Here is a 23,900-nt window from a genome sequence, read left to right as displayed (position 1 = left end):
AAACAAATTACCTGGTCATTATCACATTTCCATTTGTGGGAGGCTGCTATGCACAAATTGGTTCTGTTTCCCACAACAGTGACTACTTTTAAAAAATATTTCATTTGTTGTAAAGTGCTTTGGCACATCCTGATGTTGTGATGTACACAATAGGATTGCAAGTCTTTCAAAGTAATTAGACGGAGATCTTTATTGATTCAAAACGTCATCATGAACAATGTCTGGTTTTGCATGTTTTTATTTAGCCTGGAGACCTACAAATGTGATTGTTTAGTCATTTGAATTTACATCCTTCAACATGATAAAACGTATCCATTCTATTCCAAAGCACAAGAAAGGATGTATGAGAAATGCAAAACATATTGCCTGGATACCAAACATGTTGAGAAGAGGGACGCGGACAGGCAACAGCAGAGAGGGAATCCCATGCATAGGAATCTAGATGGCTGATGGCACAACAACCAATGGTGGGGTGAAGAGATGCAGTTGGAGTCAGTGGAATACAGTGTTCAGGTGAGTGTTGTGGGGCTAGAGGAGGTTAGAGATAAGGAGGGTTATGTCATGAAGGGGTTTAAACAGGTGGATGATAATTTGACATTTGAGTATTGCTGAAAAAATTCTAAGCTTTTTGTCTTGCACTCATCAGGGCACTTGCAAGAATACCAATATAAAGGGGGAAACAACAATTTATACTGTATGTGAAGAGAATGCTGATTGGTTGGCAAGCGCATTGCCATGGAGAATGCACTATTGGTGGTGACTGACATTTAACTGCCAAGCATTGTTTGAAATTTAAACCAGGCAGCTTGACCCTTATTGGTCAAGGCATTGCACTGAGGAATAAGTCAGCGAATGGCTGTCACTTATTTTGTTTAGCTGAAAAAGGTGCAATGTATGTTCATGTTCTTTCTGTCTGCAAAGAACAGGGCCCCGTGTGTTAATACATGTAGCTTCTAGTACACTCAAGAACACTACATTACAAGCCCAACTGACAATCTTAAATTGGTTGTCAGCGTAATTCTTAGCACGTTGAGGATTATTGAGTAAATATTGCCCATTTGAGGAATCACATCTAATGTTGGACACTGTGCTTTGAGTTTTGCAAGCATGGGCTGATTGGGTATAGTCTGTACCCTGCCTGTTGTGAACAGCAGCTGGGACGTGCTGTTTTATATGATCCGCCAAACTTTGGGACATATGGCCTACATACCTAGCATCACACTGGCACTGAAATTCATATACCACATTACTCATTTGTGTGATAGGCAGAATGTCTTTTTGGCTTGACGGCAGCATCCTGTTAGTGGCAAATACCACTCGGGTTGCTACTGCATAGTAGCAGCGTGAAACAGCTAGCTTCACCTGTTGCTCAAATTTTTGAGATACCTTGCCCTTCTAGGGTAATATGAGGTAGACTGGGCACTTTTCATGGGTCAAAAGTGATGGCATTAGGCTTTTTTATGAGTTTGTGTGATATACAGCGCAAAATGATCTGATCAGGATAGCCATCATCCCTCAGGATGCCTTTAATGTGCCCTATTTCAGCATCAAGCTTGCATGGTGAGCAAAATCTCTTGAGTCCTATTTACAAGGTTGCTGATGAGACCAATCCTATAGCATGTGGAACTAACAATCCCAAAACGTACATTGACCAGTGAAGGTAGGCTTGCAGTGGACTGTGGTGGAGAACCCCTGGCAGATTTCTCAACTAGTACATCAAGGAAAGAGAGTTCATTTGACTGCTCCATTTCATAGGTGAAATTGAGCGCAGAATGGAGCCCATTAAGACATGAAAGGAAATTGTTACATGCAGCTGCAGATTTAAATATAGCAAACATATTGGAAATATGCGAGGGGTGGGAGGTTAGGTGTCATTCCATCGAAGACACGTTTCTCATGGAACCCAACAAAGATGTTTGCGAGAGCTGGGCCGAAAGGAGATCCCATGGCAACACCATCTATTTGGGCAAACATGGTGTCATTAAAACTGAACTCAACTGTGTGAGTTGTCGAGTTCGTAAGTTCAATGAATACTGATTCACGCAATGGTGGCAGGTCTAGATCGCCATGATATAGTGCTGCAGTGCAAATACCTATGGCTTCCTTAAGGGGAACATTGGTGAATGGGCTAGCAATGTCAAATGAGCACATGGACACGGCATTGCTGTCAATATCCTGTATGACCTTCGCAAACGTGAAGGAGTCCTTCACCATGTATGTGGAAAACTTGGTCAACATTAGTTATAACAACTCGTCCAACCGTTTAACCAATTCATGTTGTGCAGAACCAGTCATGGATAAGATGGAGTGTAGAGGGACATCACTTTTGTGTGTCTTGAGCAGCCCATACATACACACGTAGTGAACCGTGAGGACGAACCCTGTCATATATGTCCCATGGTAGCTCAGTGCTCTTGCACAAGTCCAGCAAGTGCTATTTTAGCTTACTTTCGAGAAGGGCTGTCCGGTCATGTTGAGCAGCAGGTCCAATGGACACGAACAGGCTGCTGCCTTCATGCCAAAAAGATGTTCTGCCTAACACACAAATGAGTAAGGTAGTGTATGAATTTCAGTGCCAGTGTGATGCTAGGTATGTAGGCCGTACGTCCCAAAGATTGGTGGATCATATCACAACAGGTAGGGAACAGACTGTACCCAATCAGCCCGTGCTTGCAAAGCTCAAAAGCTGTCCAACACTAGATGTCATTCCACGATTGGACAACATTTGCTAAATAATCCTCAGTGTGCTAAGAATTACGCTGACAACCAATTTAAGATTGTCAGTTGGGCTCGCAATGTGGCACATTTGCATGTACTGGAAGCTACATATATTAATACACAGGGCCCTGTTCTTTGCAGGCAGAAAGAACTTGTACAAACATTGCGCCTGTTTTGGCTAAACGAAATAAGTGACAGCCATTCGCTGACTCAGTCCTCAGGGCAATGCCTTGACCAATCAGGGTCAAGCTGCCTGGTTTAAATTGAAACAATGCTTGGCTGTTAACTGTCAGTCATCATCAGTGATGCATTCTCCATGGCAATGCCATTTACCAACCAATCAGCATTCTCTTCACATGCCGTATAAATTGTTGTTTTCCCCGTTCTTTTGGTATTCTTGCGAATGTCCTGGTAAGTACAAGACAAAAATCTTAGACATGTCTCTTTCCCAGCAATACTCAAATTTGAAATTTAAGAAGCTGGACTGGGAATGATAGTAGGCCGTTTGAGCAAGAGCTTTTTTCTTTCCTTATTCTTTCATGGGATGTGGGTGTCGCCTACAAGGCCAGCGTTTGTTGTCCATCCCTAATCATCTTTGAACTGAATGGCTTGCTAGGGAACTTCAAAGGGCAGTTAATAGTCAACCATATTGCTACAGGCCTGAAGGCACACCAGCCAGACCAGGTAAGAGTGGCTGATTTCCTTCCCTAAAAGGACATTAATGAACCAGATTTGTTTTTACAAATATCAATTATATTTATACGGTCATCTTTACTGAAATTTTATTCACCATTCCAAATGTTATTAATTTAATTCAAATTCTACCAGCTGGCATGGTGGGATTTGAACCCATGTCCCCAGAACATTAACCTGGGCCTCTGGATTAATAGTCCAGTGACCGGTGAGCAAGACTTGATATGAGAAAGGATACATGCAAGTGAGTTCTGGATGACATAGGTTTTTGGAGGGCAGAATACAGGAAGCTGACAAGAATAACATTGGAATAATCCAGCTCAGAGGTGACAAAGGCCTGAATGGGGATTTCAATTGCAAATGGGCTGACCTAGGGGCGATATGGAAATAGAAGTAGGTGGACCTGGTGATGGAGAGGATATGTGATCAGAAACTGCTTGAGATCACATAGAATGGTGAGGTTTTCAACAACCTGTTCAGCCTGAGAGAATGGCCGCTGTCGCAGATGGAATTGTTGGCAAAGGTGAATTTGTGGCAGGTGCCAAAGACAGGGACTACGGTTCTCCCAGTGTTTAACTAAACAAAATTATGGCTCTCTCAGCACTAGATATTGGACAAGCGGTGTAACGGCAGAGGTTTAGCTGGGTCCGGTTAGCATAAGTCTGAATGCTGACCCCAATGGGCAGGATTTTCTGCACCCGCCCACCACCGGCATCGTCCAGTCCTGCCTCAAGTCAATGGACTTCTGGCTGGGGCGCTGCCTTGTCCACGGAAGGTCATGAAAATCCCGGCCTATATCTTCTAATGACATAGTCAGGGGGCAGAAAGTACATGAGGTGGATGAATGTCCAACAATCTAATGCAGTAGGAAGAGAAGCCACTGCTGAAGATTCTGACTACAATTGATTAGGTAAAAGTGGAACCAAGTGAAAGGAGTCCAAGTGAGCTGAACAATGGAGGAGAGGTATTGGAGGAAGGTGGTGTAGTTGATTTGCATCAAAGTCTGATTGAGATGCTTCCCGTTTGAGAAAGCACAGGATCACAGAATTGTTATAGTACAGAAGGAGGCCATTCAGCCTGTCATGCCTGTGCTGGCTCTCCGAGTGAGCATGCACCTAGTACCATCCTCCTGCCTCTCCTTGTAACCCTGCACATTCTTCCTTTTCAGATAATAATCCAATTCCTTATTGAGTGCTTTGATTGAATTTGCTGCCATCACACTCTCAGGCAATGCATTCCAGATCCTAACCACTCGCTGTATGAAAACGTTTTTTCTCATGTCTCAGTTGCTTCTTTTGCCAATTCCCTAAAACTATGACCTCTCGTTTTGATTCTTCAACCTGTGGAAAGGGTCAGATTGGACTCAAAATGTTAACTCTGTTTCTCTCTCCACTGATGTTGCCAAACTTGCTGAGATTTTCCAGCTCTTCCTGTTTTTATTTGATATGACCTGGTCCCTCTGCTCCTGCACCCCCTTCAGAATTGTGCCCTTTATTCTATATTGCTTCTCCATGTTCTTCCTACCAAAATGAATCACTTCACACTTCTCTGCATTAAATATCATCTGCCACCTGTCTGCCTATTCCACCAAGTTTTCTATGTCCTTTTGAAGTTCTACACTATCCTTCTCATAGTTCACTATATTTCCAAGTTTAGCGATTTAAGCAATTTAAAAATAGTTAGGAAAAAAAAACACGTGAAATGTAAATGTCATCTGTCAGGAGTAGATCTTCATGTGCTGAGTGAGATGTGAAAATCCTGCACAGTATATTCAAAACCTACTAACTACTTTATAATCACAGTCTTTCAATCTTTTAACAGTAATGTACTTTAAGGCACTTTATTAGTTAATGGTTTATAGTAACTGGTTTAGAAGATCCTGCGGAAAACTTTAAAGCTTAGTAGCTTCAATATGAATTTACTTTTCTTTTGAGGACCATTCTTCACTCATTTTCCCTCTCAGTTCTTACAGCTTGGCCTGCTCAGGTTCTGCACTGATGACAGCAGTGAAAATTAGTGAGTGACCACCTCTAGGTCTTGGCTCTGACCCAGCCACCAGGAGGCAAACAATCAAGTTACACTACACTTTCTGATTTTCCTTTCTGCTCTTTCCTAGGCACATCTTGACATAATGTACTTGCAATTGGCCCCTGCAGATATCACCAAATCCACAACACTGGATGCCTTTTAAGTTGCACCTCTAGCTATCTCCTCTTAAAATGACTTTTTTTAGAATTGATGTGCATAAGTGATGTAACCATACTAACCTGGTTTGGTATGACTTCATTATAGTTGGGTTAAAACATATAACCAAAAAATTCCCAAATTCCTCCTTAGTTTTGTATCAAATGATCTAATGTCAAATTCACCTTGGTATCCTTTATTGTTGTTCTATCCTTTATCGGCATCCTTTCTCCCATTTTTTTGATTCTATGGAGCCTGCTATGTAAGACTAGAGGAGGTTGTTGCCAAAGCCGTAATCTACATTGTACACCCAAACAGAAATTTCAGTAGGGAAATACGTCTCAAAGCTGACACATGATGGGAAAAGCTTCTTTCAGTATAGAATCCATGAGGTGAAGCTTATTCATATTATTTGGGTGACTACAGTGAGAGACAACTCTGTAAACTTAAGCACTACTAACATTTAAAAAAGCTGTTTATAATATCTATGTACCAGATGAAGGCAGCTCACCACCACCTTCCCAAGGGCAACTAGGGATGGGCAATAAATGGTGGCCCAGCCAGTGAAGCCCACACCCCCTGAATGAATAAAACAAACATCTGATTATTTATTTTTGGCTTCTACATATTGGTAATTAGGTTAGAATAAAATTATTTTATTATTAGCCTGCTATATGACCCTGCCAATATAGCATATTTCCACCTTTTGACATTATGAGTGTATGATTTCTAAGCAGTCAACATGTAGATTGTTAAGTCTGTGATATGGTACACATTTATTACACATGTAAGGTTATGTCTCAGTTCAAAGGAGGTACAGGATTGCTTGTGAAAACTATGTTTTGAGGCATGCTTGAGAAATTGTCTGAATCATAACATGTATTATAAAATATTTTAATATATATTTTTAAAAGATCAATCATTAGAGATCAGGTCATAAAATTACTTTTTTAAAAATCAGGCAGGGTCTGAGCATTTTATAACTAAACTATGTGACTAACTTTTGTATATAGCTCCTTTGATATCATCCTTGGCTAGATTCTGTAAAAAAAAGTTATATGGGAACAAAAATGTCATCTGTTACACCTTGTAAAAGGGATCAATGCTGAAGAATATAAAAAGGTAAAAGATATAAATTGCTTTGGTGTCCATTGAGAAGATCTTGAAGTGGGCAGTAGAGGGCGATCCTAGGCTACATAATACTTGCAAATGTGGGTACCATGTCTGTGAAAATATGTGTGCAATACAAACTCCTATTATTGGTGATAGCACATGTATCACCACTAATGGTTGTGTTGGTGCCATGAGCAGAGTGGAATTTGGGCTGAAGGGAGTCAAATGGGTAATTGTGGGAGGAGTGTACAGGAAAGGGAAGTTAACAATGAGATTGGGCTGAAATGGATGAGACTAGGATTGCTCTCTGAGCAGAATGATGATGAAAATAGTTTTTAAAAAAAGAGAGACTGAAGACAATGCCTGAGCAATGGGAGTTATTTAGACTATTTGCAAACATACTGGTCAGAAAGTTACCAGGAGGTCCCCTGCACTTACCAAGTTTTCCTCTCCCACCTTCTGCTCAGGAGAGGAATTAAGAACCCTAAGCTATTTTCAACTCTTTGATTCACAAGAGTTGAAGCAAATTATATCACCCCTACTATCATCCCAAATGTGCTGAGTAGACTTTAGACGGACCAAGAATTGAACCTGGAACTTTTTCTAGGTGGTTCAGTTATTCACTAACTAAACATACCGAGCTAGTGGAAATTGCTTTGGTGCTTTCAGAGGTGGGGGATGAAAATTTCTTCCAAAGGAAGCACTTTTTGGCTGTCTGCTCATGGTTAATGTAGAGTACACTCTTCTTAATCAGTCCCTTGGGATTGAGGATGACTTGGATCCACTCCGGCTCGATGGTTTCTGAGATAGCTGATAAGTCCAATGTACGATCTGCAGATTCTGCCATATGCAGGGTAGGTGGTGCTTGAAATGTTGGGTAGATGAGTTGTTGGAAGGTTTGTGTGCTCTCTCTGATGCCTGGATTCACTTGTGTTTGTTCCCAACAAAGTCTCTTGAGGTGTTCGGTGCCTTCCCACTGAACCTTCTCCAATTTGCTTGTTGACAAGCCAAGGACTCCCATAAGTCAGCGGGGATGTTTGACCTCTTCAGGGATTCTTTGAGGACATCCCTAAAGGGTTTCTGTTGTCCTCCTGGGACTCTTCTGCCACAATCAAGTTCCAAGTAGAGCAGTTGCTTTGGGAGTCTGGCCTAGTGTCAGGCATCTGGTGTCTTGCCCAACAGAACTGTTTAGCGTGATTATCGCCTCAATGCTGGGCATGTTACTTTGGAGGAGATGCTGCTGTTGGACCATATCTTGCCACCAGATTTGGGGAATCTTGCAAAGGCACTGCTGGTGGTACTTCTCCGGTGCTTTGACGTGCCTGCTGTGGGTTGTCCAAGTCTCGGACGCATGTAGGAGTGAGGGGATCACTGCTGCCCGGCAAAACATGATATTCATCTTGGACTAGACTAGAATTAAGGGAACATGTCAATGTTCTTTCTGAACATGTCTGTGAAGATAACCGTGGCAAATGAAATGTGATATTCACTTGACCCCAGTAACATCAAACATATATCAGGCCAAAATACTATGAATGAGCAATTCTACAAAGTGTTCTGTTGATATTAAGGGAGTTGTGTTCTGTACCTTGTCAGGGTAATAAATGGGAACTGAGATTTGGTTCGTTCGACTCCAGTAGTCCTCTGGGTTCTTGCCCAACTACCTATTCATCACATGTGAACTTGGAGTAGAAATGGGCTATAAATAAGACTTTGACAGCATCACCCACCTTCCGAGAACAATTTTTGAAAAAAGTCCAATATAGTCCTTGCTGCAGTTATGGATGATATAGAATAACAATGCAAATGAGGAAGAGGGGCCATGGGCAACTTTGGGGTCGATTCTGGTGGCAAGGGCAGAAGCTGTTTCTGGAAATACAGAAGCTACGTTAGGACAGAGTGGAAGCAGGTAAGCACAGTCTCACCATGGGCACATGGGAGACTGGCATGGTCCACCATGCTGAATGTCACAGAGGTTAGGGAGGACAAGGAGTACTGAGTGACCTTGAGAATAGTTTGGGTGTATTGGTTTTCATGTTAAATAGCATGATGCCTTTTACTGTGTAAGCTCAAATGTGAAGAATGTAGCAGAGTACAGAGAAGTGCTACTCTCAACCTTTAGAATTTCAGTCCAGAAGTGGAAAAGAGAAATTGGGGAGTGGAATGATGCAGAAACAGATAAATTAACAGCTTTTGCTACAGTAGCTCCATTTAGCGGGATACAAGCAGATAGGCAAACTACAGTAATGGAACTACATATGCAGTGGAACAGTCACAGTTGAAAAGGTGATACAGACATGGTTGTACTGTGGTCATATTTTCTTATTCATTTTTTAGCCCCCTCCACTTATGAAGGTGCAAAGCCTTTCCTTCCCCTTCCCCCACTCCTTTTTCTGTCAACTTTCTCACCACCACAACCACCCTGCCCCAAAGTGTTGAAGCTTTGGTGGGATACAATTCTCACCCATATGACCATTCATCGTGTAATGAGTGTGAGCAGTGTGAACACCAGGAGAGAAAATGTTTGCATTAACGCTTCAGGGGTGGGGGTGGGGCAACAGAAGAATGATAACTGCCACTGGGGCAATGGAAGAAGAGTAGCAGCAAGAGCAACATACCAGGGCAGGAGGAAAGAGAATCAGCGGAGAGCTCTTTCAGAACCTATAGGCATCAGTGCAGTGGACAAAATGGCATCTATTTTTACATTGAAAACCACCTAAAAACAGAGTGATGGGGAACCTGTCCAAACTAAAGTCTGCATTGTCAATATCAACTCAACTGCCAAATTCAGGTCAACATTGCACTCTATACCCAGTCCTCATGGAATATCTACTGTTGGAGGTCACATAACAGAAGGAGGCTATTCTGCCCATTGGCTCTTAAAGACCTAATCACATTAGTTCCAACTCCTACCCCATTTCCTCTTAGCCCTTTTTTCTTTTCAACTATATACACACTAATGTCCTTGAGGGAAGGAAATCTGCCATCCTTACCTGGTCTGGCCTACATGGGACTCCAGACCCACAGCAATGTGGCTAACTCTTAAATGCCCCCTGAACAAGGGCAATTACGGATGGATAATAAATGCTGACCTCGCCAGCGACGCCCACATCCCATGAACGAATGTTTTTTAAAAAATTCCCTTTTACTATTTAAACTACGACCACCAACCTTTCAGAGTGCCTCCCAGATCATAGGAACTCATGGGGTAAAAGCATTTTCCTCCTCCTCCTCTTCCCCCTCTGTGACCTCCACGGCCGCCTGGGATCTAAACAGGTGCTCTACTGACTGGCCCGAGGTGAAAGAAATCATGCCTGAAAATAAACATTTCCAAATTAGCAAAGCAATTTAAATACTATTCAAATGTAAATTTGCAGATCGCGGTCAATGACACGAGGGGAAGTGGCATACGGGCCAGTTGGGAGGTACATGTCTTTAAGAATCGAGTCGTGGGCTTTAAAAGGTTAAAAACAGAAGTGTTTCAGTGAAAAAAATGTCTTTAGCCGCCAGGTTTGTACGGCCCATTTCCGGAAATTGGCAGCAATAACCTGCTGTGCAAATTGAGAGACTTTAGTTTCCCTCTGGAAGAGGTGGATTCGGTGTAGTTTAGCAGAAGGGATCAGGAGTCTGCACTTAACTCTCAGTTCCCCGTCTAGAACAAACGAGTGCTTAGACAGGTAAGACTCGCTTTTGCTGGTAACACGCTCGCAGCGACTGGCTTAACTGCGACGTGCTGGCTTGACATGATCTGTCCGTGTGTGATCTCCTCTCAGCTTGTTCCCAGCTCACCTTGGTCGGAGCTGTGGAATGGCAGCTCTAGTTTCTGTCAAAATACCTTGTTTTTCTCACTCTTTCCCTAATTGCAATATCTTTTGAGTGTGGAGTTATTTCAGTGAGATTGTCAGTTATCTGCTGCTAACATGCAAAGTCACAAGCTCCAGGGATTCGCTACCTGAGCCAGGTTTGGGGTTAAATTAAAACTCAAACGTTAATCTTACCTTTTTATTTAAAGCCTACAAATTACAGTCTGCAAAAAGTACAGGCCAAAAATGGTTTTAACTTTGTGATATTTTGTATTTCACCTTTTCTATTCTATTTTAGTTTCTTTTTCCCACCTGAGGCAATGGAATGGAGTGAGGAGGATCAGGTGTACTGTAAAATAACCAGAGCATAGGCAGAAATGACACAAACAACCCCTAGGAGGGCTGGGGTTTGGTTTAGGACATTGTCTGAGGTTTGTTGACACCTGCCAGCTTTTTCCTCAGTTAGGAGCATAATAAGGGGGGAGGGGAGTAAAACTCATTAGCAACAGTATCACAGATTTGTAACAACACAAAAGGAGGGCCATTCGGCCCATCATGTCTGCACCTGCTCTCTAAATGAGCATTTCACTTAGCGCCATTCTCCTGCCTTCTCTCCGTAAACCTTTTCAAATAACAGTCTAATTCCAATTTGAATGTCTTGATTGAACCTACCTCCACCAGGCTCTCAGGCAGTGAATTCCACACTCACTGTGTGATAAACCTTTTCCTCATGTTGCCTTTGCTTCTTTTCCCAAATACTTTAAATCTGTGCCCCCTCATTCTCGATCCTTTCACAAGTGGGAACAGTTTCTCCCTATCTACTCTGTCCAGACCGTAGAGGAGGACTTCCGAGGACCCCTCCCCCTTTGCCTTCCGAGGACCCCTCCCCCTTTGCCTTCCGAGGACCCCTCCCCCTTTGCCTTCCGAGGACCCCTCCCCCTTTGCCTTCCGAGGACCCCTCCCCCTTTGCCTTCCGAGGACCCCTCCCCCTTTGCCTTCCGAGGACCCCTCCCCCTTTGCCTTCCGAGGACCCCTCCCCCTTTGCCTTCCGAGGACCCCACCCCCTTTGCCTTCCGAGGACCCCCCTCCCCCTCTGCCTTCCGAGGACCCCCCTCCCCCTCTGCCTTCCGACGACCCCCCTCCCCCTCTGCCTTCCGACGACCCCCCTCCCCCTCTGCCTTCCGACGACCCCCCTCCCCCTCTGCCTTCCGACGACCCCCCTCCCCCTCTGCCTTCCGACGACCCCCCTCCCCCTCTGCCTTCCGACGACCCCCCTCCCCCTCTGCCTTCCGACGACCCCCCTCCCCCTCTGCCTTCCGACGACCCCCCTCCCCCTCTGCCTTCCGACGACCCCCCTCCCCCTCTGCCTTCCGACGACCCCCCTCCCCCTCTGCCTTCCGACGACCCCCCTCCCCCTCTGCCTTCCGACGACCCCCCTCCCCCTCTGCCTTCCGACGACCCCCCTCCCCCTCTGCCTTCCGACGACCCCCCTCCCCCTCTGCCTTCCGACGACCCCCCTCCCCCTCTGCCTTCCGACGACCCCCCTCCCCCTCTGCCTTCCGACGACCCCCCTCCCCCTCTGCCTTCCGACGACCCCCCTCCCCCTCTGCCTTCCGACGACCCCCCTCCCCCTCTGCCTTCCGACGACCCCCCTCCCCCTCTGCCTTCCGACGACCCCCCTCCCCCTCTGCCTTCCGACGACCCCCCTCCCCCTCTGCCTTCCGACGACCCCCCTCCCCCTCTGCCTTCCGACGACCCCCCTCCCCCTCTGCCTTCCGACGACCCCCCTCCCCCTCTGCCCTCCGACGACCCCCTCCCCCTTTGCCTTCTTACGATCCCCCACCTATTTGCCTTTGGATGATCCAGACCACAGCTTTTCAGGTAAGAGCTGTCTTGCCACGTGAACCATGTTGCTCCAGTTATGAATCAGAGCGACGTGAATTCCCGCTGGTGGGGCGGAGGTATGCCCATGGGGGGAGCATTCCCGTTGGCTGCTTATTTGAATAACACTAATGATATGCTAATCCAGTTCCCGATGACCTTTGGCAGGAATGGCAGCCCTCCATTATCCTGCCATGTCAGTCAGGACCATATGTTCCTGCCATCATTTCTCACTGTCAGGAAACTGATTTTTCTTTCTGCTCCCGTCATGTTTTTTGCTCCTACCTTGCCATGAGCCCCGCCGCTGTCAGGAAGGGAAAATTCCCGCCCCATTAACCACTGACCTCTGTTTCCTGTCACTCAGCCAATTCTGTATCCATGTTGCTACTGTCCCTCTTATTCCATAAGCTATAACTTTGCTCTCAAATCTGTTGTGTGGCACTGTATCAAATGCCTTTTGAAAGTCCCTGTACACCACATCAACAGCATTGCCCCCATCAACCATCTCTGTTACCACATCAAAAAACTCCAGCAAGTTAGTTGATCACCATTTTCCCTAATAAATCTGTGCTGGCTTTCTTTGATTAACCTGCATTTGTCCACATGACTATTAATTTTATTCAAAATTATTGTTTCTGGAAGTTTCCCAAACACTAAAGTTAAACTGACTGGTTTATAGTTGCTGGACTTATCTTTACGCCCTTATTTGAACAAGGGTGTAATGTTTGCAATCCTTCAGTCATTTGACACCACCCCTGAGCCTAAGGAAGACTGAAAAATTATGGTCAGTGCCTCTACAAATTTCCATTCTCACTTCCCTCTATTTTTGGATACATCTCATCCAGCCTCGGTGCCTTATCAACTTTTAAGTAAAGACAGGCTAACCAATACCTCCTTCTTATTAATTCTACTGCCTGAATTACCTCCTCTTGCACCATGGCCTGGGTAGCATTTTCTTCCTTGGAGAAAACAGATGCAAAGTATTCATTTAATACCTCGGCCTCCATGCATAGACCCCTTTGTTGGTCCCTAATCGGTCCCACTCCTCCTTTTACTATTTGTATGCCTATAGAAGGTTTTGAGATTCCTTTTTATGTTGGTTGTCAGTCTCTTTTCATACTCCCTCTTTGCTCCTCTTATTTGCTTTTCCACCCTCCTCCCTGAACCTTCTACATTCAGCCTGGTTCTCAATTCTATTTTCTACCTGACATCTGTCATAAGCACACTCTTTCTTTTTTATCTTAATTTCCATCTCTTTTATCATCCAGAGTGCTATGGACTTGTTTGCCCTACCTTTCCCTTTCAAGGGAATGTTTTTTGACTGTGTCCGAAATATCTCTTCTTTGAATGTACGCATTGTTCAGCAATCGGTTTTCCTGCCAACCTTTGATTCCAATTTATTTGGCCCAGATCCATTACCCTATTGAAATTGGCTTTCCCTAGTTAATTATTCTTACTCTGATTGTTTGTTGCACTTTTCCATAGCCAACCTAAACCTTATGATACAATCACTGTTCCCTAAGTGTTCTCCTACTGACACTTGATCCACTTGGCCCTCCTCATTCCCAAGGTGTAAATCTAGCAGTGCCTCCTTTCTCGTTGTGCTGGAAACATACTGCTGTATAAAAATTCTCCTAAACATACTCTAGGAACTCTTGGCCCTCTCTGCCCTTTATGCTGCTACTATCTCAGTCTACATTCAGATAATTAAAGTCTCTCATTATAACTACTCACACTCCTCTGTAATTTCCTTGCAAATTTGTTCTCAACACCCTTTCCACTAGTTGGGGGCACATAGTCTATACCAAGCAATCTAATTGTCCCTTGGCTATAGCCAAAGGATTCTCCATTGATCGCTCTGGGACATCCACTTTGTCAAGTATTGCAATGCTCTTCTTAATCAATACTGCCACCCCTCCCCCTTTTCTTCCTTTCCTGTCTTTCCTGAATACCTTGTGTCCAGGAATATTTAATACCTAGCCCTACCCTTCCTTGAGATAGGTCTCTGTCATAGCCACAACATCATACTTCCACATGGCAATCTGCGCCCATAACTCACCAGTCTTATTTACCATACTCCGAACATTCATATACATACACAGTAACCCTGATTTACAATTTTATTACTTTCTCCCTTACTCTGACCCCCACTTACTATTCCAAATTCTAGTGCTATCTGTCTCTCCCAGTATACTGTGCTCTTTGGTATTCCTCTCTCATATTATCTCCTGGATCCCACACCCCTGCCAAGTCAGTTCAAACCCTCCCCAATTGCATTAGCAAATCGCCCCACAAGAAACTCAGTCCCGGCTCTGTTTAGGTGCAACCCATCTGTCCTGTACAAGTCCCATCTCCCCCAGAGCTGGTCCTAATATCCCAAGAATCTAAAGCCCTCCCTCCTGCACCATCTCTCTAGCACAAATTCATCTGTTTTACTTTCCTATTTCCATACTCTCTTGCATGTGGTACTGGGAGATTTCTACTTTTGAGCTTCTGATTCCTAACTAGCTCCCTAAATTCTGACTGCAGGACCACATCCTTCTTTCTGCCTACATCATTCGTTCCAATGTGGTCTATGACTGCTGGCTGTTCACCCTCCCTTTCAAGGTGCATTGCAGCCGATCAGTGACATCCCTGAACCTGGCACCAAGGAGGCAACAGACTATCCTGGATTCATGTCTGTGGCTGCAGAAACACCTGTTTATTCCCCAACTATTGAATCACCTATCATTATTGCTCTTCCAGCCTTGCTTGTACCCTTCTATACAGCTGAGACCAAAGTGGGGAATGTGGGCTCCTTTCATAGTGGCAGAACGACCATGAAAGAGTGTTTTGTAAACTTTTAATTTGGCTGTAAATGAAACTCATCTGTTGTTATGTTGGTTCCATCTGTTGGTTCCATCTGTTGCCTTACATGTACTCTCTCTCCTCTTTTTCATCTGTTTTCTCTCATTGGGGATGTGATACCTTTATAAAGCTTTCCTGTCTATTTTGGAAAGCATTTGTGTATAAATTGTTGTCTGCCCTTTCAAATCTGTTATAAATCCACTTTCCCCATCTGAAATCGTTCATTTTAAGTTGAGAACCTTGTTGCAATTTCCACAATTAGTTTTTCATGTCATGGACATAGTAAGTCATCTGGATTTCATGTTCAACAGTGGCTCCATTAATGGTTGTTCAGGGTCTAAAGTACAAGTGTTTGGGTCTGAGTCACTTTTTAAAAATTGCCCTGAGAATAAGGTGACTGAAATAAGTTTGGGAACTCCCGTGATAACTGGTGTCACTTTTTCAGCTCATCCTTTTTTAAAAAAAATAAGTAGCAGTGCATCCCAGAATTCTGTAGCTGTGGTGTTTGTTTCATATTTGGAGCAGAATTTAACACAGAAGCAGTTAAAAAAAACTGAGCATTCCTATTCCTAAACTTTAGCATTGGGGCGAGGGGTGATGGCGATGTGATATGAGATTTAGCTGGTCTAAATCTAATCCAGTATTGTAGCTATTGTGTTAGTAACTCATGTTAAACCTCTGCCCAGTGAACTCCCCAAGAGCACAGTGTGGTATCTGCATTCTTGACTGTGGTGCTTCGTGATCTGCAAGGAACATCCCAGAATTGTTTATGAGCTCCCCATGTTCGTTTCTGATTTTATTTTTCTTTAACATGGGTTGCAAACTTTGTCCCACCTGCTTTATGATATAACTGATGTTCAAAATCTATAGCAAAAACTTGTATTTATACAACACCTTCAAAATAACAAAATGTCCCAAGCCACTACACAGGGGCATTTTAAAACAAAATATGACACCAAGCCATGTGAGGAGGTATTGGGGCAGATGACGAAAAGCTTGGCCAAAGAGGTAGATTTTAAGGAATGTTTTAAAGGAAGAAAGAGAGGTAGAGAAGTAAAAAGATTTAGGGAGGGAATTCCAGAGCTTGGGGCCCAGGCAGCTGAAAGAATGGCCACCGATAATGGAGTGATTAAAATCAGGAATGCTCAAGAGGTGAGAATTAGAAAGCGGCAGGTGTCTCAGAGGGTTGTAGGGCTGGAGGAGATGCAGAGATAGGTAGGTGTGTGGCCATGTAGGTACTTGAAAACAAGGATGAGAATTTTTAAATTGAGGTGTTGTTTAACTGGGAGTCAGAGTAGATCAGTGAGAATAGGGGTGATAGGTGAACAGGATTTGATGCAAGTTAAGACACAATGACCTCAAGTTTATGAATGGTGGAACACAGGAGACGGGACAGGATTGTGTTAGAATAATCAAAAATCTACTCTGTTGCCTAGTGTGTAACACTCACATGTGGAGAATGGCTGCTCACATAAGGAACTAGTGCCTGTGCAACCACCTAAGGCACTGACTTTGGGAGAAGGAGGGGTAGAGAATGTTGTAGTGTGTTGGATACTGTTTGGTAGGTCTTATTGAAGCCTTTGTAGTCTTAAGTAGGTTAGATGTATGTATTTATTAACTACAAGAACTATGTGCATTAACTTGTTCATTTGTTTTATCAAAAAAATGCACAGTAAAGGGTTTAATCTAGGAGCTGTCTCCATGCTTGCTTGTGCACACTGCTCTGTCCAACACTAGATTGACCACTAGGTGCAGGTCATGTGTCCTTTTATATCTCTGTATGGGTTTCTGTACTCAGTCCCACGTTAACCCTATATGTGCCAGACCTTTATACTACACCCCTCAAGCCTTTATCCAATGTATTTCAAATTATTCTGGTTTACCCCATGTATTTACATTGTTATTACTACCCCAAATCAGTTCAAGTTTCTGAATTCATAGGTTCAGATGGTCTGGAGGCCCTGAAACCCTTCCATAACATGCTTGCACGACTGTCGGAGGAGTGGTAGGCTCTGTCATTGCAGATAAACTCTGTTGATTTGGAGGTTGCTCTGGCATCTGGGTATCTTTTCATTCCCTTTATCCATTCCTTAGTTTTTAAAAAATTCGTTCACGGGGTTTGGGCTTCGCTGGCTGGGCCAGCATTTATTGCCCATCCCTAATTGTCCTTGAGAAGGTGGTGGTGAGCTGCCTTCTTGAACCACTGCAGTCCATGTGGTGTAGGTACACCCGCAGTGCTATTAGGAAGGGAGTTCCAGGGTTTTGACCAAGCAATAGTGAAGGAACGGCAATATACTTCCAAGTCAGGATGGTGAGTTACTTGGAGGGGAACGTCTAGGTGGTGGTGTTCCCATCTATCTGCTGCCCTTGTCCTTCTAGATGGTAGTGGTCGTGGGTTTGGAAGGTGCTGTCTAAGGAGCCTCGGTGAATTCCTGCAGTGCATCTTGTAGATGGTACACACTGCTGCTACTATGCGTCAGTGGTGGAGGGAGTGAATGTTTGTGGATGTGGTGCCAGTCAAGCGGGCTGCATTGTCCTGGACAGTGTCCAACTTATTCAGTGTTGTGGGAGCTGCACTCATCCAGGTAAGTGGGGAGTATTCCATCACACTCCTGACTTGTGTCTTATAGATGGTGGACAGGCTTTGGGGAGATGCGTTACACATTGCACAATTCCTAGCCCCTGACCTGCTCTAGTAGCCACAGTATTTATATAGCTAGTCCCGTTCAGTTTCTGGTCGATGGTAACCCCCAGGATATTGATAGTGGGGGATTCAGTGATGGTAATGCCATTCAACATTGAACATCAAGGGGTAATGGTTGGATTCTCTCTTGCTGGAGATGGGCATTGCCTGATAGCTGTGTGGTGCGAATGTTCCTTGCCACTTTTCAGCCCAAGCCTGGATATTGTCTAGGTCTTGCTGCATTTGGACATGGACTGCTTCAGTATCTGAGGAGTCGTGGATGGTGCTGAACATTGTGCAATCATCACCAAACATTCCCACTGACCTTATGATGGAAGGAAGGTCATTGATGAAGCAGCTGAAGATGGTTGGGCCTAGGACTCTACCCTGAGGAACTCTTGCAGTGATGTCCTGGAGCTGAGATGACTGACCTCCAACAACCACAACCATCATCCTTTGTATGACTCCAACCAGCAGAGAGTTTCCTCCCTGATTCCCTTTGACTCCAGTTTTGCTAGGGCTCCTTGATGCCATACTTGGTCAAATGCTGCCTTGATATCAAAGGCAGTCACTCTCACCTCACCTCTGGAATTCAGCTGTTTTGTCCATGTGTGAACCAAGGCTGTCATGAGGTCAGGAGCTGAGTGGACCTGGCAGAGCCCAAACTGGGCATCAGTGAGCAGGTTATTGCTAAGCAAGTGCCGCTTGATAGCACTGCTGATGACCCCTTCTATTACTTCACTGATGATGGAGAGTAAACTGAAGGGGTAGCAATTGGCCGGGTTGGATTTGTCCTGCTTTTTGTGTGCAGGACATACCTGGGCAATTTTCCACATAGCTGGTTAGATGCCAGTGTTGTACTGGAACAGTTTGACTTGGGGCGCGGCAAGTTCTGGAGCACAAGTTTTCGGTACTATTGCCGGAATATTGTCAGAGCCCATAGCCTTTGCAATATCCAGTGCCTTCAGCCATTTCTTGATATCACGTAGAGTGAATCGAATTGGCTGAAGACTGGCATCTGTGATGCTGGGGCCCTCTGGAGGAAGCCGAGACGGATCATCCTCTCGGCACTTCTGGCTGAAGATTGTTGCGAATGCTTCAGCCTTATCTTTTGCACTGATGTGCTGAGCTCCTCCATCATTGAGGATGGGGATATTCGTGGAGCCTCCTCTAGTGAGCTGTTTAATTATCCACCACCATTCACGACTGGATGTGGCAGAACTTAAATCTGCTCCACTGGTTGTGGGATCGCTTAGCTCCGTCTATCACTTGCTGTTTATGCTGTTTGGCACGCAAGTAGTCCTGTGTCATAGCTTCACCAGGTTGACACCTCATTTTTAGGTATGCCTGGCATGTTCCTGGCATGCCGTCTTCATTGAACCAGGGTTGATTCCCTGGCTTGATGGTAATGGTAGAGTGGGGGAATATGCTGGGCCACAAGGTTACAGATCGTGTTCGAGTACAGTTCTGCTGCTGCCACCGATGGCCCACATGCCTCATGGATGCCCAGTCTTGAGCTGCTAGATCTGTTTGAAATCTATCCCATTTAGCACGGTGGTAGTGCCACAGAACACGATGGAGGGTATCCTCAATGTGAAGGCGGGACTTTGTCTCCACAACGACTGTGCGGTGGTCACTCCTGTCATGAACAGATACATCTGTGGCAGGCAGCTTGGTGAGGATGAGGTCAAGTATGTTTTTCCCTCTTGTTGGTTCTCTCACCACCTGTGCAGACCCAGTCTAGCAGCTATGTCATTTAGGACTCAGCCAGCTCGGTCAGTAGTGGCGCTACTGAGCCACTCTTGGTGATGGATATTGAAGTCCCCCACCCGGAGGTCATTCAGCACCCTTGCCACCCTCAGTGCTTCCTGCAAGTGGCGTTCAACATGGAGGAGCACTGATTCATCAGCTGAGGGAGGGCGGTACGTGGTAATCAGCAGAAGGTTCCCTTGCTCATGTTTGACCTGATGCCAAGAGACTTCATGGGGTCCGGAGTCGATGTTGAGGACTCCCAGGGCAACTCCCTCCCGACTGTATACCACTGTGCTGTCACCTCTGCTTGGTCTGTCCTGCCGTTGGGATAGGACATACCCGGGATGGTGATGGTGGAGTCTGGGACATTATGCATAAGGTATGATCCCGTGAGGATGACTATGTAAGGCTGTTGCTTGACTAATCTGTGAGACAGCTCTCCCAATTTTGGCACTAGCCCCCAGATGTTAGAAGGGAGGACTTTGCAGGGTCGACAGGGCTGAGATTGCTGTTGTTGTTTCCGGTGCCTAGGTCGATGCCGGGTTTTCCATCCAGTTGCATTCCTTTTTTGTGACTTTGTAGAGGTTTGATACAACTGAGTGGCTTGCTAGGCCATTTCAGAGTGCATTTAAGAGTCAACCATATTGCTGTGGGTCTGGAGTCACATGTAGGCCAGACCAGGTAAGGACGACAGATTTCCTTCCCTGAAGGACATTAGTGAACCAGATGGGTTTGAATAACAATCGACAATGGTTTCGTGGTCATCATGAAACCACACCTGAATCCGGGTTTTCAGAGCACTATCCTGGGTCTCAGGATTACTCGTCCAGCGACAGTACCGCTATGCCATTGCCTACTCACTGAACAACTCTATTGAATCGGGAGTTATGGTGAGAGGTAGATGTTGTTCCATCTCATTTCTTGTGGGGTGGATGAACATTGTGCTCATCTCCATGTTGTTTTTCCCTCCTTTTCTATCGTCGTGTGGATTGTCCTGATGTCTTCTGTGACGAAAGATGGCCACTCCTGTTCCGAGGATGTGGTTTCTTTTCAGTAAGCTCACCTTTGCATTTAGTCGTGAAGTGTGCTGATGGCAATGGACAGCTGCTACTTGGTTCCAGCATTGTCTGTGGCACTGTCCTACTGGCCGGGAGTTGCAGCATTTACTCTGTGGTTGCAACAGTTCAGAGCTGAAGCCCCAGTCAGGATACCCTTTCTTCTTTGAGCTCTCGGGAACTTGCAGTTCAGTATAATTTATAACAGTGGCTGTCTTTACATCTTCTCCCGATTTGAGGAGATTCAAGCATCTCTGCTCGAGAGAGAGAGAGACTGGCTACGGATGACATACATAAGCTTGAAGATTTGTCTGCCACAGTACCTTAGTGGTTCCAGAATCATGCTTGTGACTGGAAGTCAGATTCCTCCTGGCCCATGGAGTGTTGTGTCTGTTGTTCGAAGCCAGAGGTGTCTAAGTCATGGTCCGATAGGGCCATAACACTGACTCCCATGCCCAATTTAATTTTGTGAGATGGCTGTTAACCAAAACATCCACATTGCAATACGAAAGCCCAGGGTCTTTGACCTCACCCAAGAAGCATGGCTGTGTGTCCACTTGGTGTGCCGTCTTGGCCTCATGAATCATCTTTGGGTCTTCTCTCTGTTTAGATGTTTTGACCTTGCAAAGTTTGCCGTAGTGTCTAATCCTATCACATTGGAAGCATTGGGCTGAAATTGCAGGACATTGATCTCGCCTGCGGGGGTGCTTTGCTCCACAGCATTGGCATGGTCACTCTAATGGTAGTTAGGGTATTGCTTCCCTTGGCTTGGAATGTCCCTGTTTCTGTGCTCTTTAACTGAACTGTGGGGTTTCTTTTGTACCATAGTTTACTTTCTCCTCTTAAAAAGGACCTGTGCTGCACACTGAGTTCAGACTGCCTAACAATCCGGATTGCTTTCTCAAGGGTTAGATCTCCCTTCGCTTGCAGTATGTCTGAGAATGCGTCGTCCGCTATTTCTACAATTAGTCTATCCCTGATAAATTCAAATTTTAGGTCTCTGTATTTGCAGCCTTCAGCCATCCCATATAGATCATTAATGAATGAGTCGACAGGTTCTCCTGGCTGCTGGACATACTTATTAAATTTGACCCTTTTGAGAATTTTGTTACTTCTTGGATTAAAATAAACATCGAATGATTTTAGTACTTCTTCAAGTTTAGCAGATTATTCATTAATTCCTTGTCTAGCAATAATGTCGCCTGCTATCGGGCCTACTGAATAAAACAGTGTGTTAACTTGTTCGGCTTCTGTCTTTTTATCCAGACCTGAAGCAATCATGTACCTAAGGAATCTTTTTCTCTGAAGTCCCCAATTATGTGATTGATCTGCACCTTGGATAAGTCCAAATAGATCTAGAATGGTGGATTTCTGATCCATGGGGCAGAAACTCCCCCTTGTAGGGGGGGAAGTTGAAGAGCGGGCGGGCTGCCATTTTACGTGGGCAGGCCAATTAAGGCCTGCCCAGCGTGACGCCCACACAGAAATGCTATGCACTCCCTGTGCGGGCGGTGGGGGGGCGTCCCTAAACCCGAGAGTGTGCTCTTTCGCGCATGCGCACGAAAGAATGCACTCACCTCCCTGAGGCAAATTACTCAGGGAGATTGGCTGCACGTTGAAAAATATTAAAAATAGAAAAAAAAATTCCCTGACATGTCCCCGCACGTGACACTGTCACATGAGTTGGGACATGTCCATAACTTTTAAAAACGCTTTAAATTTTTAAAAACCTACATGAAACCTCATCCCGCCCATGAATGAGGTATCATGCTTTTTCTAATGCCTGCCAGGGCTCCCGGCCTGCCCGCCAACTTAAGGTTGGACGGGCAGGTCCACTAATTACTTAAATGACTCTGTCAATGGCCTCAATTGGCCATTGACAGGTCGGCGGGCGCACAGCTGATTTTGCTGAGCTCCTGCCTACCTGAAAATTTAAGTGGGGCGGGGTGATATCAGGAGTTCCACCCGGCGTCACCGCGCGTCATTTTATGCGTCGGAGAGCGGGCCCCGCTCGCCGACGGGAGAATCTTGGCCATGGTTAAAACATCTTCTAGTGTAGGTTCAGCTTTAATAAGTTCAAGATGGCACTGCCACTCATTTGAAGACAAAGGGTTTACTCACGCTCGCCAGCTTTGGTGGTGCTCGTGCTCAGCATTGAAAAATGATAAACAATGGCTGCTTGGATCGACTAGATGCAGACTTCTCTGTTTCAGCGCTATGCTTTAGGGCCATAAAAGTGTCGAATCATGGCCTTTGCTGGCCTTTAAAGCTGATTATTTATTCGCCATTCTTCAGAATTAATTAATTTCTTTTCCTTTTCTTCCCGGAGTGAGCTCGGACGCCAAGTGTTCAGGTGCCATCTCGGAATCTGGTTTTTCTGATGGAGATTTTAAATGGCAATTTCTTACCACAGCTATTTTAACGTTTCGCAGGTCGTGCTTTTTCCTAGAATTTAAAAGCTTTAGCTCACCTCTGCTAGGCTTGCTGAGTCTGCACTCTTTTGGTATTCAAACTGAGCCCCTAATCAACCTTGGAGAGTCCTCAGCTCACAGTGGAGTTTTTTCTTTTGCCCTCTGCTATGGAGCTTCTCTCAGGTGATCTCCCTCTGCATCTTTATTTCAGCTACTTTCAGTCAGGTCAGAATGCTGCCCCTTTGATTATCCAGCGTTTGAATTTCTGCTCCAGCTTCTCTGAGGTCCTGGGTTTTTCCAAGAGCTGCCACCATGTTGTAGGGTGTTGGATACCAATCAGTAAGTCCTAATGAAGTTTTTATAATCTTAAGTAGGTTAAGTGTGTTTAATTATTAACAAAAGAACTATGTACATATATATACAGTAAAGGGTTCAAGCTAGGAGCTGTCTCCGTGCTTGCTTGTGTACATGGCTCGGTCCAACACTACTCTGATCCCTAGGTTTGGGTCATGTGTTCTCATGCATCATTGTATGGCGGTACAGTACTGAGTTCCATGTTAACCCTATATGTGCCAGACACTTGTACTACCAAAAAAAATGATTTTAGGACCTGTTACAATGTTCGAAATTGGATATTATAGCTAATTGTGTAATTTTCATTCCCAGCAGGGAAGCTTTGCTTGAAGGGAGTGCTGGTTGAAGATTGGGAGCAACAGCATCATAGCCCATTGTACAATTAATATTCCCTGTGTATATTGTT

General features: G+C 44.9%; 1 protein-coding gene across 1 annotated transcript in view; it reads left to right on the top strand.

The window, feature by feature from the left end:
• The first annotated feature begins 10,191 nt into the window (after positions 1–10,191).
• LOC144684746 (EF-hand calcium-binding domain-containing protein 4B-like) overlaps positions 10,192–23,900 on the top strand; it is a 164,338-nt gene continuing 150,629 nt past the window's right edge. The window contains exon 1 of the mRNA XM_078548929.1: positions 10,192–10,385. The gene's annotated coding sequence lies outside the window, so the exon portion shown is untranslated. The remainder of the gene's footprint in view (positions 10,386–23,900) is intronic.

This window comes from Cetorhinus maximus, chromosome 9, assembly GCF_964194155.1.
Source record: "Cetorhinus maximus chromosome 9, sCetMax3.hap1.1, whole genome shotgun sequence".
In the NCBI taxonomy this organism is placed as follows: Eukaryota; Metazoa; Chordata; class Chondrichthyes; order Lamniformes; family Cetorhinidae; genus Cetorhinus; species Cetorhinus maximus.
This window is presented reverse-complemented; position numbering and strand designations above follow the sequence as displayed.